The sequence below is a fragment of the Pristis pectinata genome, chromosome 31, assembly GCF_009764475.1.
Source record: "Pristis pectinata isolate sPriPec2 chromosome 31, sPriPec2.1.pri, whole genome shotgun sequence".
Taxonomy (NCBI): domain Eukaryota; kingdom Metazoa; phylum Chordata; class Chondrichthyes; order Rhinopristiformes; family Pristidae; genus Pristis; species Pristis pectinata.
Window position 1 is genome coordinate 7,300,234 of NC_067435.1, and position 17,652 is coordinate 7,317,885.

The window sequence follows — 17,652 nt, forward strand, 5'->3', positions numbered from 1 at the left end:
AAGGTACAAGAGCAAATCTCAGTATCTAGTTTACACCCCACAATCCTGTAATCCATTTTCATTAAATACACATTGCAGCTTTTCTGATGTTGTGTCTGTAAGATGCAGACTGCCACACCAGTGTGTGTACCTTGGTGCCGTTGCTGTGTTCTCACACTGACAAGCAGGTTCCTCCCACCTTTTGCACCCTTAGGTCCCGGTTGATGTTATTATCTTTTCATTCGATGCAGTCTGGGTTCCGTGTGGGGTTCTTCCCTTCTTGTTCTGCTTCTGCTGGTCGTTAGAGGAAGAACATTCACATAGAGCCCAGCACCGTGATTTGAGGGCAACTCCAGGATGCATTATTGAAGTGTGGTCAATGTTGTAATGTAGGGAAGGCAGCAGCTAATTGCTGCACAGCAGGATCCCAGCAATGTCACGATGGATGAAAATTTGACAGCGCCTTCAATGCAGTACGGTTTGAGAGGCCGACACCCCAGCAGCAAAATTCCATCATACATAAAGGCAAAATTCCATTATATGTAAAGTCCCAAGGCGTTGTGTGTGGTGGGAGGAGCCTTCATACTTCCACGGTGTGATGGTGGGGTTGGCAGAGAGAGGATGGCAGTTGGGTAGAAAGAGATGGGTGGGAGGGGGCATTGGTGAGGCTTGCAGTCTGGTGGTGGCTGGTATCACTGGGGGTTGAGTGGATAATGTTGGACTGGATGGAGTCGACTGGATGGATGGTCGTTATGGAGTTGGGGAGGGCAATTATGGAACTGGGAGCCCAAGGACTTGGCACAGGGTGGGGACGCAGTGGCAGTAAACTACTCAAGGGAAGACTTACCCACAAGATTATAGATACCTCAGTAAATTAAAGAACAAATTGGCAAATTGGTTTATCATTATCACATGTACCGAAGTACATGTTTCGCATGTCATCCATACAGATCATTTCATCACATCAGTGCATTGAGGTACTACAAGAGAAAAGCAATAACAGAATTCAGAATATAGTGTTACAGTTACAGAATGCAGGCAGACAATAAGGTGCAAGGTCACAGCAAGGTAGATTGTGAGGTCAAGAGTCCATCTTATTATACAAGGGGACCATTCAATAGTCTTATAACAGCGGGATAGAAGCTGTCCTTGAGCTTGGTGGTATGTGCTTTCAGGCTTTTGTATCTTGCCCGATGGGAGGAGGGAAAAGAGAGAATATCTGGGGTGTGTGGGGTCTTTGATTATGTTGGCTGCTTTATCAAGGCAGCGAGAAGTGCAGACAGAGTCCATGGAAGGGAGGCTGGGTTTTGTGATCTGCTGAGCTGTGTCCACAACTCTCTGCTTCAGACTCCCTGAAAGAGAAGTTGGTTCAGTCGGAAACCCTCTAACTGGTTGTGGGATTCTGATGTTTGGATCCCAGGTTCTTTTCAGAGTCAGGAACGAGGCATAAGTTCTTGTTGCTCCACAGTCATTTTATTAAGTGTTGAGAGAACGATTACAGGCACATGGCAACTTAAAAAGAAAAAGAGTAGGAAGCAAGAGGAGTGAGAGAGAGAGGCAAGCAAGAGAGCAAATAAGCAAGAGAGCTTTTTAACATAAAACAGCTCCTTTTATACCTGAGAGAGAAGTAAGATAAGATTTCTTTATTAGTCACATGTACATCGAAACACACAGTGAAATACATCTTCTTGTGTAGAATGTTCTGGGGGCAGCCTGCAAGTGTCGCCACGCTTCCGGTACCAATATAGCATGTCCACAACTTCCTAACCTGTACGTCTTTGGAATGTGGGAGGAAACCAGAGCACCCGGAGGAAACCCACACAGACACATGGGGAGAACGTACAAGCTCCTTACAGACGGCTGGAATCGAACCCAGTCGGGGTAATATTTTAGGTCGAAATTGAGGTATAAATTTTGGGCACAACTACTTTATCCCGATCAAAATGGTTCCAGAGGATTGTTTAATAGTATTTCCAAAGAATGACACATCCTACTTTGCAGCACCACCTCAGCATCACGACTAAATGTCAGCAGGTCAGACAGCATCTGTGGAGAGAGAAGTAAGATAAGATTTCTTTATTGGTCACATGTACATCGAAACACACAGTGAAATGCATCCTTTGCGTAGAGTGTTCTGAGGGGCAGCCCACAAGTGTCGCCACACTTCTGGCACCAACATAGCACGCCCACAGCTTCCTAACCTGTACGTCTTTGCAATGTGGGGGGAAACCGGAGCACCTGGAGGAAACCCACGCAGACACGGGGAGAACGTACAAACTCCTTACAGATGGTGGCCGGAATTGAACCTGGGTCGCTGGCGCTGTAATAGTGTTACGCTAACTGCTACACTACCATACCTGAATTGAATGCTTCTATTTGTCTCTAAAGTAATAATGACAGGCTAATGTTTTTGGAAAGATTCTTGTTCCTTTTCTCTCCAGATGTTGCTCTCTAGATCAAAACCCACCACTGGATTTTCTTTCCTGCCTTTATCTTTCTTCCTGATGTTTTACCATTACCCCTAGATCCAGGTGCAGCCAACAGAGATTGAGAGTGGGGTTAACAGTGCAAGTAGGCCCCCAATGGTTTCTAAATTATTAGGATTTATATTCAAGTTGTCTTAAAAGGTTGTATAGAACACAGAACACTTCATGTGACAGAGCCGTAGTTATACTAAGAGGGTTACCATCCACAGTTTTGGATTAATAATCTGAAGCTGGGTGTTCAAAACTAATCATTTGCATTTAAAAAATAGGCTTAAAAGAAGATTTTCTTCAATGGAACTGAATTTTGGGAGCAGTACGTCACATATTGTATAGAGGTGCAGCTGGTGGAGCTGCTGCCTCACAGCTCCAGTGAGCTGGGTTCTATCCTGACCTCTGATGTTCTCTGTCAGTGTGGAGTTTGCATATTCTCCCTGTGATCACATGGGTTTCCTCCCACATCCCAAAGATGTCAGGTTGGTGGGTCAATTGGCCACTGTAAACCGCCCCTAGTGTGTAGGTGAGTGGTAGAATCTGAGGGGAGCTGTTGAGAGTGCGCGGAGAATAAAAGATGGGTTAGGCTAGGATTTGTGTAAATCGGTGCTTGATGGTTAGCAGGAACTTAGTGGACCAAAGGGCCTATATCAACGCTGTATCTCTCTCTGACTTTATAACATGTATGTAGTGGAGATGATTTACTGTACCCCAGAATAAGTAATAGTGACCATGAAGATGAATTGTGGCTTTTAAGGAAGAAACCCTGATTTGTAACTCCACCACAGGTTTTAGGATTTCAGCGGGCATGAGTAACACAATGACCACAAAGGGGCCAAGGCACCACGTCACTCTTCCCCTCACACTGTGAGATGCTCAATGTGTCCTGGTTGATATAAATATCCAACAGATCCATCCTGGCTTCCCAAGTGTCAGCTTCTGTTAAACGCTGAGGAACATCAGATTTGCTGGATAGACAAGAAACTGCAGATGTTGTAATCTCGACCAAACTGCTGCAGGACTCAGTGGGTCAGGCAGCATCTGTGGAGGCAGAGGGGATGGTCGACGTTTCAGGTGGACATCTGCATCAACTTTGCTGCTTGCCTTTAATGATCATCATTGGGTAGACCTTGGATCAGGCTCAGTTCCACTCACCTCTCAACTCTCCTGCCTGACTGAGGTAGACTCCATAGTACTGAGCACGATGCAAGTTTCAAGGAAGACACAGGAGACTGAAAGATGCTGGAGGAGCTCAGAGGGTCAGGCAGCATCTGTGGAGTGAAATATAGACAGTCGACGTTTTGGGTTGAGACCCTCCTTCCAGTCCAGATGAAGAGTCCGGACCCAAAACGTCAACTTTCCATTTGATGTGAAGGCACACTGGCCTTCATCAGCTAGAGCACTGAGTATAGGAGTTGGGACATTATATTGCAGTTGTATAAGTCATTCGTGAAGCTGGACTTGGAGTACTGTGTCCAGTTTTGGTCACCCTGTTATAGGAAAGACATGGTTAAATTGGAAAGAATGCAGAGCTTTATGAGGATGTTGCCAGGACTGGAGGGCCTAAGTTATAGGAAGAGGTTGGCCAGGCTAGGTCTTTATTCCTTGGAACACAGGAGAATGTGCGGCAACCTTATAGAAATGTTTAAAATTATGAGAGGCATAGATAAGGTTCGACGGATGGTAGCAGCCTTTTCCTCAAGGTCCAAAAATAGGTGGCATAGATTTAGGGTAGTTGGGGGAGGGGGGGAGGGCAGGGGGGAAGATTTAAAAGGGACCTGAGGAGCAACTTTTTCACGCAGAGGGTGGTGACTATATGGAACGAGCTGCCAGAGGAAGTGGTTGAGGCAGGTACAATAGTATCATTTAATAGGCACTTGGAGAGGTACATGGAGGGGTGGGGCTTGGAGGGATATGAGCCGAATGCAGGAAATTGGGACTAGTTGGGTGGGCACCGTGGTCAGCAAGGACTGGTTGGGCCGAAGGGCCTGTATCCGTGCTGTGTTGCTCTATGACTCTATGACCCACTGAGTTCTTTCAATAAATTGGAGAGAAGGTCTATTCATCTATTGTTTTCCCCTATCTGTATTTCAATGTGCAATATTCCTTAACACCATGGAGACACAAGAGACTGCAGATGCTGGAATCTGGAGCAAAAAAATCCCAGCCTGAAACGTCAGCATCTCTTTGTTTCCACGGATGCTGCTTGACCCGCGAGTTCCTCAAAGCTTTGTGATTTACTTATTTAACTCTAAGATGTCTACCTCTCATCTACGTCTACCATCCGACTGAAGGGTCTTGATCTGAAACGTTGACTGTTTATTTCCCTCCATAGATGCTGCCTGACCTGCTGAGTTTCTCCAGCACCTTTGTGTGTGTTGCTTCAGAACTCTTTAAGTTACTCAGCTCTTTAGTTTACTTTCACAATTTCCAAACCACACTGCCCGTATTCAGATATTACCTGCTCTTGACGAACCTGGTCGGTGTTTGATCTTGGTGAGTTCTTGGGGCCATCTGCTTCCGTGGTTGATCTCTGGAGGCAATGCTGCTGGTCATCTTGTAAGTGTCCTTCCAGGGTCTGGTGGGATTCCTGACATCACTCTGGCTGCTACATTTCCACCCCACACGCCCTTTTTATACATCTCTTTGCATATGTTCCAAACATTGCGTAGTTGTTTACTGCCATTTACACAGCGGTAATTTCTGTCCATAAACCACATATATTTCTTTAACTTCTTCAAACTCCAGGTGGTGTCCTGGTACAATTACGTCCACAATTTGGTTCCTTAATTATCAGAATAAATGCATTGTTTTGCAATTTATCAAATTGTTTCTTTCACAAGATGTCAGTTCCCAAAACATCCCCATTTGCTTCTTCTGTCCTATGGCTAGCTCACAGTGGGATGGTTTATAATGTTGACAGGGCTGTGAAGCTGTCTCAGTCATGTTCTCTGTCTAGGTGTCTTTGTGCTATGGTTCCCAGCATCTCTTCCTGGCCAGCAGAGTGTCCTCCCTAAGCCTGACAGAATACTCGACATCTCTCTGACTGCTACATTCCCCCTTTTGATCCATGATTAACATGGATTACCTCATTATAAACGTGCACCTTATTGTCTATCTGCACTGCACTTTATTGAGGTTTTTTTTGCATCAGACTTCACTGTGGAGAAATCTGCAAATATCCCTATGATAACAGATGGACTGATTTCAAGTAACATGAAGCAACTTGTAAAAATCCCAGTTGCAAAGGATAAAGTATGAGAGAAACTCACAGGGTTAAAGGTAGACAAATCGCTGAGGCCCGATGTGTGCACTCAAGGGGTTTAAAGGAAGTGGCTGCAAAGTCAGTGGACCCATTGGTTGAAATTTTTTAAAACTCATTGAATTCCAGGAGGTTACCAGAGGATTGGAAAACAGCCAACGTGATTCCTTTGTTCGAAATGGAGGAAGACAAAAGACGGGGAACTATAGACCAGTTAGTTTAATACTTATTGTTCATGTTGCCAATTAAATGCAACGCATAATAAAACACCAGACAATGGCTTTGCCTAATGACTATACTTTACTAATTGCGATTAGTTGAAACAACTCATAGATTTACACAAGACTCCTTTGTTCTGCATTCACTGTTATTGTTTTACCTTGTACTACCTCAATGCACTGTGTAATGAATTGATCTGTATGAACGGTATGCAAGACAAGTTTTTCACTGTACCTCAGTCCATGTGACAATAATAAACCGATTCCAATTCCAATTAATAGATCACACAAGTTATTTACGCTAGTACATCTGAACAGCAGCGATGACCATTTGGAGGTTGTGGTACAAGATATACTGTATGTTCAGCAAACAGACTTAGTGAACAGGTATGTTGAGTAATTCAAATGCTACATGCGACTGCTGAGTAATTAATCCTTTCCAATGAGTAAATAAAAGAACAGTAACAGTTAAACAAATAAATGTAACTAATAATACCAGCAATGTATGAAATAAGGCATATCCCAGAGGCAAAGCTGGAAAAGAGAGATAATTTGTTTACTATTGTCACATGTACTGAGATGTAGCAAAAAGCTTTTGTTTCCGTGCCATGCAGACAGATCATTCTGTACAGCAGTACATCGAGGTAGTACAAAGGGAAAATAAACAAAACAATGCAGAATGTAGTGTTACAGTTACAGAGAAAGTGCAGTGCAGGTAGACAATAAGGTGCAAGGGCCATGATGAGGTAGTTTGAGAGATCAAGAGTTCATTTTTAGCATACAAGAAGTCTCTTCAAGAGTCTTATAAAAGTAGGATAGAAGCTGTCCTTGAGCCTCAAGGTTTTGTATCTTCTGCCCAAGGGGAGAAGAGAAAATGACAGGGGTAGTAGGGGTCCTTGATTATGTCAGCTGCTTTCCCCAGGCAGCGGAAGTATAGACGGAGTCAATGGAAGGGAGGCTGGTTTACGTGATGGACTGGACTGTGTTCATATCTCTTTACAAATTCTTTTTTGTAGTGTTGGGTGGAGCTGTTGCTATACCAAACTGTGATGCATCTGTGATGCACCTGAAAAAATTGGTGAGTCAATGGGGATGCAGCATGATGAATTTCCTTGGCCTTCTGAGGTAACATAGGAAGTGGTTCTCCTCTTTAATTGGGCAGGCACGGTAGTGCAGCGGTTAGCGTAACACTTTACAGAGCCAACGACCCAGGCTCAATTCGGGCCACTGTCTGTAAGGAGTTTGTATGTTCTCCCCGTGTCTGCGTGGGTTTCCTCCGGATGCTCCGGTTTCCTCCCACATTCCAAAAAGACGTATGGGTTAGGAAGTTGTGGGCATGATATGTTGGCGCCAGAAGCATGGCGACACTTGTGGGCTGCCCACAGAATACTCTACGGAAAAAGATGCATTTCACTGTGTGCTTTGATGTACATGTGACTAATAAAGATATCTTATCTTATGTACAGTCTAGAATTTTAATCACCTGTGTAAAGGGTATTGGAATAGGTTTATTATTGTCACTTGTCCCGACGTACAGTGAAAAACTTGTCTTGCATACCGTTTGTACAGATCAATTCATTACACAGTGGATTGAGGTAATACAGGATAAAAACAATAACAGAATACACAGTAAAGTGTCACAGCTGCAGGGTAGTGCATTGCAGATAAACAATAAGGTGCAAAGTCAAACAAGGTAGTGTCACAAACCAGCAACAAAAGAAACCCACTGAGCATGATTCAGTGTTAAAAACTATTTTATTAATCACTACTTATGATAATACGTAAAATAAAAGTAAAAATGTTAGTATGTTAGAATTCAAAAATGTTAAACCTTGAACGTTAACCCCAAAACTAAACTCGTCGTGTGTGTGTGTGTGACAAAGTCCAAAACTCCCAGTTCCGGAATGGTTCTTAAAGTTCAGTTCCGCAAGCCATAAGGTGAAACATGAGCAAGGGCTTCTTCAACAACCACTGTTGTCTGAAGATAAGATGTAGATGTAGAAAAACATAGAGAGAGTACATACGAAATCCAAATGTTCCACGATGGAACCCAAACGACACTTCAGTGTTTACTCGGTAGTGACTTCCTCACCCCGAAAGCATCCGAACCGTGGTCGTCCACACACAAATACCTGTTTCCTTCTACAGGTCAGCAACAAAGTGAACTCCACCGGATTACTTCCAACTTCCATACATGGATTTCAGTGGCAAACACAGTTATTGTTTCTCATCCATCGATAGAGAAAACAAGCAGGCTGGTGTCTCTCTCCCTTCTCTCTCTCTCTCCTTCTTCTTCTTCTAACCTCTTCAACAACGTCATTACGTCCTTTATCTTCTATTGACGTAAGCACGCCCCACACAGACATACACACACACACTCTATCTTAAAGGGACTTTCACTGAGTCCGTAACAGTAGATTGTGAGGTCAAGAGTCCATGGGATAGAAGCAAAGCATTAGTCATTTCTGTAAGTGAGGGAATGCAGGATAATTGGTTGCCTGGTATGCAAGGCAAACTTGTCTGTTCTTGTCCAAGGTATCGGAGGAAGTGCGTTAGCATGGATTGAAAACTGGCTGTTAATAGAAAACAGAGTTGGAATAAATGGGTCCTTTTTAGACTGGAGGGATGTAACTCATGGAGTGTTTCGTGGCCCTCAATTGTTTACTATTTACATTGATGACCTGTAGAAGGAAACAAAATGTAAAGTTTCCAAGTTGCCATTGATATAAAATAGGTGGAAGAGTAGGTTGTGATGAGGACATTGTGATTCTATAATGGGATATAGATTGATTGAGTGACTGGGTGAAAACCTGGCAAATGTTGACTGTGGGGAAGTGTGGGGTTATGTGCTTCAATAACAGGAAGCAAAAGGCTAAATGGGTAGAGGCTGCAAATGAGTGAAGTTCAGTGGGGTCAAAGGTTCCAGTGCATGACTCACAAAGAGTTAGGCAGGTTCAAGAAGTTGTTAGGACAGCAAATGACATTTTTGCATTTATTGCAAAGAAGTTACTTTAAGAAATGGGGCTTTTATTACAGTTACACAGGGTGAGGCCACATCTTGTCTTTATTTATTCAAGGGCCGCAGGTTTTGCAGGCTGAGACAGCACTTAATTGCCCATCCCTAATAGAGAAATGGGTGAGCTGCCTTCAACCTGCTGCAGTCCTTGAGGTGTGGATGTAGTCTTGGTGAGCAGCTGAAGATGGAGCACTGTTTTGGTCCCCTTAACTAAAACAGGATATAGTACCACTGGGGGCAGTCCATAGGAGATTCACCAGGCTGATCCCTGGGATAAGAGGGTTGTCCCACTGAGAGCGGCTGGGTCTGTATTCCTTGGAATTTAGCATAATGAGGGGTGACCTCATTGTAATATCCTACAGGGCTTTGTCTGGGTGGACGTTGCGATGTTATAGAGTCCTACAGCTACACAGCATGAGAAACGGGCCCTTCAGCACAACTTGTCCTGGTAACCAAGGTGCCTAAATGAGCTGGACCCATTTATCCACATTTGGCCCATAAACCTTTCCTATCCATGTACCTGTCCAAATGTCTTAAATGTTGTAATTGTACCCACCTCCACCTCTTCCTCTGGCAGCTTATTCCATATATCCACCACCCTCTTGTGTGTGCGAGGAAAAACTTGCCCCTTAGATCCCTTCTCAATCTTTCCCCCTCTCACTTTGAACCTCTGCCCCCCTAGTTTTGGACTCCCCTACTCTGGGGAAAAGACTGTAGCTAATCACCTTGTGTCCGCCCCTTGTGATTTTATAAACCTCTATAAGGTCACCTCAGTCTCTTGCGCTTTAGGGAAAACCGTCCTAGCCTATCCAGCCTCTCCTTGTAACTCAAACTCTCCAGCCCCGGTAATATCCTCGTAAACCTTTTTTTGCGTTAGTGGGAGAGTCACAAACATGGGGATGGACCGATGAAATAAGAAGCAGACCATTCAAAACTGAGGTGAGTAGAAACATCTCTGGGATTCTCTGCCCCTGAGGGTGGTCGAGGCCAGATCATCAGATATATTTACAGTGAGATAAGATAAATATTTGAAAGATCGAGGGTTCAGGGGAACTGGCACCAAAGAGGAGTTGAGATCAGCCATGCTCATATTGAATAGTGGGACAGACTGAAGGGGCCAAGTGGCCTACTTCTGCTCCTATTTTCTTGTGTTGGGGTCACCTCTGTACACTTAGCCAACCCATACCTCTGTACCACAAGTATATCTGTACCTTGAAGAACTGAACTCTGTCTTGGATATTACAATGACCAATTTCCAATCCACTTGAGTCAAGCGGCTCCCCACTATGACAATGCAGCCGTTGTTTCCACAGAGTGTGCTCTTTATTTACCTTGTCATCTCAAAATTGATTACTGCTTGTGAATTACATTTACAAGTATTTTGAAGGCTTAAGGACGGTTCCTAAAAATTATATACCCACTGACTAGGGCCTGCCACTGTGAGGGTGTACCTGAGAACAAGGTTGCATCTCAGTTCACGGGGTCTTTCAAAGTAGTGGCGGAATCATTACTGAACTAGTATCTTGAAGCCTGTTCTTTTGGTCTGGGGGCAAAAGTTCAAATTCCACCATAGTGCTGAGTATTATAAATACAATTAGTTCTACTTTGTTTTACAAACCAACTTGGTTAATGGGCCCTTCAGAACAGAAAATCTGCTGCCTCATACTTATTATGGCACAGAAGGAGGCCATTCAGAGCATGCTAGCTCCAATCAGTCCAATCCTCACACTCCTTTAACTTACTTTCTCTCACATACTCACCTCCTTCCCCTTTTTATTCTTTTATCACTTATGTAAGGAATGATCCGTCTCAATGGTATGCAAACAAAAGCTTTTCACTATGTCTTGGGACGTGTGACAAATATTAAACTAATTACCAATTACTGTGGAAAATCTATTTGCACAGTTGATAACCATATGAGGCATGAGCTGCAGGTAGGAAGGGTTAACTCGTCTGCAGATCTATCCATCCTGACATCATTTCAACTGCTGAAGAATGAGTGTGACTACAACGAACCCATTCTTCTACTTTGTATTTCGACTTTTAAGAACCCACACAGTCTATATTAAGGATCCACAATGAAACAGGACATTAGAAATAACAACTGGTATCCTTTTTAACCTAAGGCAAGAAAACATACTCATTACAGAAGAGAATGTTTAAGATTACACCCCAGTTGACCTGAACTATTTCTCAAAATACCAATTTCAGATTGCTAATTCTAAATATTCACGAATTCCCAATTTCCCAAATGATGATTCAAATGATTCCCTAACTTCCAATTTTAATGCATGGGTAGTTCATACCAACATTAAGGATTCTTGTATAATTGACAGCAGATTTATACATGACCATTGTGAGATTTAGGACTTATTCCATCCACTGTTCTGTTGCAGGGTCTGGATCAAAAATGTTGACCATCCCTTTTCTTCCACAGATACTGCTTGACTCGCTGAGTTCCGCCAGCAGTTTTTTTTTGCTCCATATTCCAGCAGTTGCAATCTTCTGCTCTCCTATATCTTCTTATTTCATTTGCCTTTGATTCTGATCAATACTTACTGACAAGGCATGAGAATAAGAAAGGTAGACACAGAAGAAGAGAACACATGCTTCTGACAAACCCAGTAAGTTACAACTTGTTGCAATTCCTTCTTCAAGCACCATCAGGCTTCTTCCGAAAAAGACAGTCACAACTAGAATGCAAATAATTAACATCCCTGTACAAGAAAATATGAACACTCCTAACAGCAAAGATAAGACAGTTGGGAGAGTGTTAGACTGAAGATCTAAAGTTCCCTGGTTCAATCCTGGATTTCGGCTCTGATACATATCACATTAAATCTCTCAGTTTCGGTGCGGGTTGAGACATTTCGGCTCTCATCATAACACTGACCAAAATAGCAGACAGGTGGAACCTCAGGCACCTTTCATATTTGCACAGTTTCTTGCTGAGATGGTGCTTTTTACATAACAAATACTTAACAGCCTTCTCGCTGTCTCTCTCCTCTTCTCTCTTTCCCCTTCTCTCTGTCTCTCTCCCCTCTGTCTCTTTCCTCTTCTCTCTGTCCCTCTCCCCTTTCTCTCTCTCCCCTTCTCTCCATCTCTCCACCTTCTCTCCATCTCTCTCCCCTTCTCTCTGTCTCTCTCCCCTTCCCTCTCCCCCCTTCTCTCCGTCTCTCTCCCCTTCTCTGTCTCTCTCCCCTTCACTCTATATCTGCTCTTACCTCGTGCAACTCAAAAGTTGCTAAGCTTTATGCAACATTTTAAAACTCAGAGCATATGCACACAGAACAGTACAGCACAGGAACAGGCCCTTCGGCCCACGATGTCTGTGCTGAACAAAATGCCAAATTAAATGAAATCTGCCTGCACATGATCCATATCCCTCCAGTATCTGCATATTCATGTGTCTATCTAAAAGTCTCTTAAATGCCACCATCGTATCTGCTTCCACCACCCCTGACAGCCCGTTTGAGGCACCCACCATTCTGTGTATTTAAAATAAACTCTTTCCCCACACATCTCCTTTGAACTTTCCCTCTCACCTTAAATTCATGTCCTCTGGTATTTGACATTTCTACCCTGGGAAAAAGATTCTGACTGTCTACCCTATCTATGCCTCTCATAACTTTATAAACTTCTATCAGGTCACCCCTCAGTTTCTGACACTCCAGAGAAAACAGCCCAAGTTTGTCCAAACTCTCCTGATAGCACATACCCTCTAATCCAGGCAGCAACCTGGTAAACCTCTTCTGCACCCTTTCCAAAGCCTCCACATCCTTCCTGTAATGTGGTGACCACAATTGCACATAATACTCCAAATGCGGCCGAACCATAGTTTTATATAGCTGCAACATGACTTCCTGACTCTTATACCCAATGCCCTGACCAATGAAGGCAAGCATGCCATACGTCATCTTTACCACCCTATCTACTTGTGTGGCCACTTTCAAGGAGATGTGGTCTTGGACCCCAAGATCCCCCAGTTCATCAATGCTGTTAAGGGTCCTGCCATTAACTGTATACTTTCCCCTTACATTTTGCCTTCCAAAATGCAACAGATAAGATTTCTTTAATAGTCACATGTACTTTGAAACACACAGTAAAATAATCTTTGCGCAGAGTGTTCTGGGGGCAGCCCACAAGTGTCACCATGCTTCTGGCGCCAACATAGCATGCCCACAACTTCCTAATCCGTACGTCTTGGAATGTGGGGGGAAACCAGAGCACCCAGAGGAAACCCACGCAGACACGGGGAGAACATACAAACTCCTTACAGACAGCGGCTGGAATTGAACCCAGGTCGCTGACGCTGTAATAGCGTTATGCTAACCGCTACACAACCGTGCCTGCCCTTAAAGCTTCTGCACACATCGAAACTGAGAGATTTAATGTGATATGTATCAGCGCCGAAATCCGGGATTGAACCAGGGAACTTTAGATCTTCAGTCTAACACTCTCCCACCTGAGCTATTTATGAGCTATTAAGTCTGAGCAACACCTCACACTTGCCCGGATTAAACTCCATCCGCCATTTCTCTGCCCGTATCTGTAACTGGTTTATATCCTGCTGTATCATTTGACGACCTTCTTTACTGTCCACAACTCCACAACCTTTGTGTTGTCTACAAACTTACTAACCTGCCCATCTACATTTTCATCAAAATCATTTATGTGTGTCACAATCAAGAGGTCCCAACACTGATCCCTGTGGAACACCACTGGTCATGGATCTCCAGCCAGAATAACACCCTTCCACCACTACTCTCTGTGTTCTATGGGCAAGCCAATTCTGAATCCAAACTACCAAGTCACCGTGGATTCCATGCATCTTAATCTTCTGGATCAGCCTACCAAGATGGACCTTGTCAACTGCTTTACGAAAGTCCATGTAGACAACATCCACTGCCTGCTCTCATCAATCACCTTTGTCACCTCCTCAAAAAAACTCAGTCAAGTTCGTAAGACGTGACCTGTCCCCCACAAAGCCATGCTGACTGTTCTTAATCAGGACATGCTTTTCTGTATGTAAATGCTATCCTTAAGAATCCTCTCCAATATAGCTTTCCTGTCACTGTGAGGTTCACCAGCCCATAGTATCCTGGATTATCCCTATTTCCTTTCTTGAACAAAGTAACAAAATTGGCTACTCTCCAGTCTTCTGGGACCTCGCCTGTTGTTTGTGAAGGTACAAAGATCTGCAAGGCCCTAACAACCTCCTCTCTTGCCTCTTTCAATATCCGGGCCCCCAGGACTTGTCCACCTTAACACTCTTCAAGAGACCCAGCATCACCTCTGTTTTTGATGTCAAAATGCCCGAACACATTAGCGTGCCCCACACTGATCTCACTATCCTCCACGTCCTTCTCCTTGGTGAATACCGACACAAGGTGCTCATTTAGCACTTCTTCCCCATCCTAAGTCCAAGCATAAGTTCCCCCCTTTATGAATTTAAACCAGTTCAGAAGTGAAAGGTGATCTTCTCAAAGGTTAAATGGACAAGATGTTTCAAAGTGCAATCATACACACTTCAAAAGACTGGAATCAGATTTGCTTGTCTGGCTGTCCTGTGTCCCAACCTACTTTTCATCCAACCTTTGCCTTGTTCTCCCGATGTCCTCCTGTGCCTTTCTTCTTTGTTTATGAGAAGGAAGCATCACCTCCCCTCTTCCCCGTTTCTCCAGCTTTCTCCGTTGCTGCTATTGCTCTCGTGGGTTGGAGGCTTCCACACCTTGGGATTTACCCCACCCCGACTCTTTGATCCTGGTTGAATTTGCTTTCTTTGCTGCTCTTCTAGTCCAATGTGATCCATTCACTGGGTGAAATTTCTAAAAGAATAACACTAGGGGTGTGTCTGGCAAACCCTGCTGTCTACTATTGGGGTAGTTCAGGCACTCTCCGAACTACGCAATAATCAGTCAAGACTCAGATTACGTTATTTACCAGTTTATTCTAGGAAGGCACCCAGAGAGAGAATACTGGGATGATTTAAAAATCACAACTCATGAAGTGATTATTATACTCTAAGCAGAATTATCATGTGACTAGTATTATCCAATACTAAGATTACCTATCATAGATGAGAATCTCCTTGGTCAATGTGCAAACAATAGCTTGTGACTTCTTGGACACACAAGATGAGATTCCTGCCCTGGTCGGTTGCCAATCCGAACAAAACATCCCTTTGATTCATCAATCAATGCTACATATCTCCAAAAATCATTTGTAGACACAGTTCCCCTGGTGACCACTTATATTTACTAAACAATCACCCCTCTTTGTTAATTGTTTAGGAACAAGCTTATAGCCCCTAATGCAGGATCTCATCCTGGAATGTTGACCATCCTTCTGCCTCCACAGATGCTGCTTGACCTGCTCAGTTCCTCCAGCAATTTATTATTTTCTTTTCCAAAGTCTCTTGTGTCTTCAAACTAATAGATTCCTTTAAGATATCTTTATTAGTCACATGTATATAGAAACACACAGTGAAATGCATCTTTTTGCGTAGAGTGTTCTGGGGGCAGCCCGCAAGTGTCGCCATGCTTCCAGCGCCAATATAGCATGCCCACAACTTCCTAACCCGTATGTCTTTGGAACGTGGGAGGAAGCTGGAGCACCCGGAGGAAACCCATGCAGACAAGGGGAGAACGTACAAACTCCTTACAGACAGCAGCCAGAATTGAACCCGGGTCGCTGGTGCTGTAATAGCATTGCACTAACCATTGCACTACCATGCCTGTAGTTGTTCCAGTCTCTCTATCTGGAGGCAACAGGTCATAAATCTTTCCTACATACCTCAATCTGTGCTCGTTAGCTTGACATATCCATATCACCTAATTGTCTTGGAGGTTACCATAATAACTGCTGTTATCTTCAAGAGGACATTCCAGTGGGCTGTTTGTTTGTTATTATTTGTACTCCCAAGTTTGCCAGATCAATTACACAGACCAAGTCTGGCTTCTTTACAGTAACAGCTTCGTTATCTGGCACTTCACTAACCAGGGGTCTCCAGTAACTGGCACTTCAGAGGAGGCACCGGGGTCAAAATCAGGACACTGCTAAGGGAGCCATGGAGTAACCAGGCCAACATCAGGGCAGCATTGAGGGAGCACCCAGTTCGAAATTGGAGTAGAACTGAGGGAGCACCCAGAATGATATTGAGGATGCATCCACACTGATAGGGGCAACATTGAGGGAGCACTGAGAAAGCCGTCAGACCAACATCACAGCAGCACTGATGGAGCTCCAAGGCAAAGTGTGGGGTAAGATTGAGGGAGCACCCAGACATCTCCTCTTGCTGCACCTCTGAGATCTTTCTCCTTGACCAGTGGGCAACGTTGATGGCCAACTAATTGGCCAGTATTACAGAATACTATATTTAATGTCCTTTATTCTGCAACCTGCGATATTACTGATTATGTGAAAAAAAACTTAACACTGGACCAACTGGTATATTTGACGAATTGGCACTTTACTAACGTGCTGTGTCACAAGAGCATAAAAACAAGAGCAGGAGTAGACCATCTGGCCCGTCGAGCCTGCTCCGCCATTCAATAAGATCATGGCTGATCTGGCAGTGGACTCAGCTCCACCTACCTGCCTTTTCCCCATAACCCTTCATTCCCCTACTATGCAAAAATCTGTGTCTTAAACATACTTAATGAGGTAGCCTCCACTGCTTCCCTGGCGTCAATATCTTGAGTGATATAAAACATCCTCTAACCCTTCAAAGTCTTTAAATGAACTGTTTTTAATGTCTTTATGGTGTTCATTTGTTCACTCACGAAGTGGTTAGATTGCCCCAATCACACACAAGAAATAGACGCTGAGCACCATATCACATCGATCACTCTGGGAGAAGATGAATAGGTGGATCTGTTTCAGTGGCTGCCAACATGTTCAATAATCCAACGATCCATCAGTTGTGGTCGCTGCCACCTCAGGGTGCAGGGAAACTTGAAACCACTGAGTTCATTGAGTATCTGTGCTGCATAATGATTGGGTATAATAACCTAATGTTATGAGGTAAAACAAGAGAGCAAGGTGTGGGGTATGGTGGGTCTCGGGTACAAAGATGTTTTTCAGATGAGGAAGCAAACAGAGGTTACCCTGCCCTCAAGTTGCTGGCAATTCAACCATGCACCCATAATTTTCAGTGTCAGAGGGATGTGTGTGTTTACCCACACACAAGGTCTGGCCTTCACCTGGGGCCCAGTCGCTCTCTTAATTACAGTTCAGACCAAGATGGCACGCCAAGGAAAACCAGTACAGCTGTGGTGAGTTTCTCGAACTCGAGTTGATTGTCATCTGCACAAGTCCATGTGTGCACAGGTGCAATGAAAAACTTGCAGCAGCATCACAGGCACATAGTGTCAGGGAAATAATGGACTGCAGATGCTGGAATCTTGATGAGAAACACGATGATGCTGGAGGAACTCAGCAGGCCAGGCAGCATCCGTGGAGAAAAGCAGGCGGTCAACGTTTCAGGTCAGGACCCTTCTTCAAGACTGAAGGTAAGCATCAGATGCACAACATTCACAAGAAAAATATAAATTAAATGTAAATTATAAAAGAAAGAACACAATTAGAACAAAAAAAATCAAAGTCCATTGTAGTGCAAAGTCCGTTTATTTTGGCCTAGTTTACAATGTACACCAGGAAGCATTTCGAGTGAGATGCTCACTGTCCCAAAAAACTTCC